The following is a 3972-nucleotide window of genomic DNA, read 5'->3' as shown; positions in this document are numbered from 1 at the left end:
AATTGTTAGGAAAAATCAGTGTTATTCAAGTGGGAAGAGGAGGAGAAGGTGGCTCCCCCTTCACTCAGAATTGCTTTGTCCCCAGCAACACTGCTCTGGACCCCAAGACCCTGCCATAGGGTTGGCATTCAAATAGACTTCAGACCCAGAAGTAGCATTAACGGCAGAGTTGGGGTTTGGGCTATCAGTGGACGGGAAATCAAGAGGCTGATGTGGGTTGTTATCCACGCTATCTTCACAGCAACTCTATCCACAGCCCTTGTTACCTGAGGAGTACATACCTGGGGAGAAACCGTGTCGCTGGTTTCAGAGAGCTCAGAGGCTAAAAAATGTGTGGAAGAAGGCCTCAGCAACTCAGAAAATGAGTGGCCAACTTCTATTGCTAGGTCCCAAATAACGTCGAGTACCCCTCCAAGTAGTGTCATCCACATAGCACATTGTGGATAAGTCTTTCTCCAATCCTCAGGCTACGTTCTTCTTCCTGAAGTCTAGCCTCCTGAATGGTTTGCTCAGCATATAGATTATAAAGATATGGAGAAGGATATACACTCCTTTCTTGATTTTTGAATCATGCTGTGTTCTCATGCTCTTCTAACAAGAGCTTCCTTGTCTAAGTACAGGTTTTGCATGAGCACAATCAAATGTTCTGAGATTCCCTTTTATCTCAAAGTTAGCCACAGTTTGTTGTGATCCACACAGTAATATGCCTTTGCACAGGTGATAAAACAAAAATAGATATCCTAATGATAATCTCTACTTTCAGCCATGATCAGACATCAGCAATGATATCCCTAGAGCCAGAGCCTTTTCTAAGCCTATCTTGTATTTCTGTCAGTTCTCTGTCGATATACTATTCTGGTCATTTTTGGGTAATCTTCAGGAAGATTTTTCTGGCATGCAACATTGGGGATATTGTTTGATATTTTCCACATTCTGTTAGATCACCTTTTTTAGGACTGGGAATAAGCAGAGGTCTCTTCCAGTCAGTTGGCCGGGTAGCTAACTGTCCTCCAGATTTCTTGGCACACAATGGTAAGCACATCTAGGGGTACATCTGTTTGTTAAAATATCTCAACAGTTTCACGTGAGCACAAAAAAAATATCTCAACTGATAGTCCATAAATTCCATGGGGACTTATTTTTGTCAATTCCTCTAGAGCACCTTGAACTTCCTCCTTTGTTATTAATGGTTCTTGATCATTTGCACTTGCCGAACTTGTTCTGTGTCAGCCAATTCTTTTTGTTACAGTGACTCTGTGTACTCCTTCCATTGCATTACAACTCCAGGCTTGAATTTGTTCTTTAGTTCCTTTAGCTTGAAAAAATGCCAAGCAAATTCTTCCCTTTTGATTTTCTGACTCCACCTCTTTGCACGTTTTGTTATAACACTTTCTTTTGTATTCCTGCCCTGCCCTTTGAAATTTTCTATTCAGATCCTTAACTTCCTGCTTTTTCCCTTTGCTTTGGCTTCTCAGCATTCTAGTGCAGAATTCAGTCGCTTCTGACATCTATATAGGTCTCTTCTTCTTCCTCTGTCTTTGTTATGACCTTTTGCTTTCTTCATGGATAATATTCATGATATCATCCCAAAGCTCATCTGGTCTTCCTTCATTAGTGTTAAGTGTCTCAAACTTGTTCTTGCTCAGGTGGGGTATACTCAAGATCATATTTTGGTTTTGTTTTCATTTTCATTTTCTTTAGCTTCAATTTTAACTTGCACATGAGTAGTCTGTTTCACAGTCAGTATCTGACCTGGTTTCACAGCTGATATTGAGCTTTTCCAGTGATTCTTTGCACAGATGTTATCAATCTGGGTCCTGTGTAGTCCATCAGGTGAGGTTCATGTGTTGAGTCACTGTGTTTTTTTTATAATAAGTGTTTGCAATGAATAAATCATCATTGTACAAAATTATTTTTATCTTCAGACTCATTTCTGTAGCCAAGCCCATTATGCAGGCCAACCAAACCAAGGACAACGTAAAGTGTTTGCTGTAGAAGGTCATGGACTGCAGCCTTCAATATGAATTGCTGCTCAACATTAAGAAAACAAAGATCCCCCCCCCACCGAGACCAATAGGCAGCATCATGATAGATAGAGAAAAAAATTGAGTTTGTTAACAATTTCAAAGTATTCAGATCCACAATTAACACACAACCCTCGGTACCAGCAATTAGGAAAGCAAAAGATGAGGTGCCTTGGGAAAATCTACTGTTGAAGACCTCTCCAGAATCCAAAAAAGCACTCAATCAGTCTAGAGACTAAGGTGTGCCTGATCCAAGTCATGGTCTTCTCAATTGTTTGCTATATATCCGAGACCTAGAAAATGACTAAGGATGACAGAAGAATCAATGCCTTTGAATTGTGGTGCTGAGAAAGTGTATTGAACATACTATTAACTGCCAAGAGGACAAACGGGTCCTGGAGAAGATGAAACCAGGTTGTTCTTTGGGGACAAGGATTTTAAAGCTCTCTCTTACATACTTTGGGCATGTTGTCATGAGAGATCATGCTTGGAAGTGTGAAGGGTGAGTGCAGGAGAGGAAAACCTTAGGTGAGATGGATTGATACAGTGACTGTGGCAATGGGGTTAGGTGTGTCGGAGATGGTAAGGTTGGCTCAGGATAGGATAGTAGAAGGTTCAGAAGCATAGATCAAACAGTGCATAAGTTTTCAGTAAATTAAAAAGGGAAATATTAAATCTTATAGGTTAAATGTTTGCATCTTCAAATCTTCACTGATTTCATTCTGAAACTATGATGAATAATGAAAATATATCTTCAGCAATCTGTGTGCAGCACAAATTCTCCAAGTGTCCCCTTTCTCTATGAAGTTGTCCATAGTGTCTAAAAAAAGAGGAAAGTTTCCTTAATGCCTTTACAATGTCTTAATTTATTAGGATCTGAGAATCATTGTTTACTATCTCTTATTTGACAAAATGTCAAATGTATATGTTCTACCTCCTGGGGAAATGTTTACAAGGTCAATTCAGCCTAGACCAAGGTTGCTCGACATTTAACATCTCTACATGAAGGTCAAAGACTGCAGCCTTCAATATGGACTGAGGCTCAATGCCAAGAAGACAAAAATTCTCACCACTGGACCAATTGGTAGAATCAGGATGGATGGCAAAAAGATACAGATTGTTCACAACTTCAGTTTGCTCGACTCCACGGTCAACACTCTCGGCACCAATAGCCAGAAAATCAAAAAACGTATTGCGATGGGAAAGTCTGTGGTTAGGGACCTCTCCAAAATACTCAAGAGCAACAGTGTCTCTATAGAGACTAAGGTGCGCCTGATATAGGCCGTGGTTTTTGCAATCACTTGTTATGCATCAGAGAGTTGGACAATGACTAGGGAGGATAGAAGGAGAACTGATGCCTTTGAGCTGTGGTGCTGGAGAAGAGTATTGAATGTACCATGGACTGCCAAGAAAACAAACAGATTCATCGTAGAGAGGATTAAACCAGACTGTTCCTTGGAGGCAAGGATTCTGGGGCTTAGTCTAACATACTTTGGACATGTTGTAAGGAGAGACAGGTCTTTGGAGAGGGACATCATGCTGGGTAGAGTAGAGGGACAGTGCAGGAGGGGAAGACCCTCTATGAGGTGGATTGATTCAGTGACTGGGGTATTCGGGATGGGTGTGTCAGAGGCAATGAGATTGGCACAGGATAGAGCAGGGTTTAGGGCTGTTGTACATAGGGTTGCTATGAGTCGCAAACGACTCGACGGCACATAACAACAACAACAAACACATCAGTGTAAAGCCTTCTGTTACGTGGTACTGAGGAAAACAGCAAGGTCGGGCAGGGTTTGCTTTTGTTGTACACAGAGTAGCTATAAATCAGAGCCAACTTGATAGGACATTGCAACAACAACAATAGTACCTATTTCTATGTAATTGGATGGAGATGTTAAATGCTTTTCCTTCTTTATTTAAAAAAAAGATAAGCAAGAAAATAAATAAC

Source organism: Elephantulus edwardii, unplaced genomic scaffold (assembly GCF_000299155.1).
Source record: "Elephantulus edwardii isolate Elephantulus edwardi_28Jun2011 unplaced genomic scaffold, EleEdw1.0 scaffold00007, whole genome shotgun sequence".
Taxonomy (NCBI): Eukaryota; Metazoa; Chordata; class Mammalia; order Macroscelidea; family Macroscelididae; genus Elephantulus; species Elephantulus edwardii.
The sequence above is the reverse complement of the archived record's forward strand: the minus strand, read 5'-3'. Positions refer to the sequence as shown.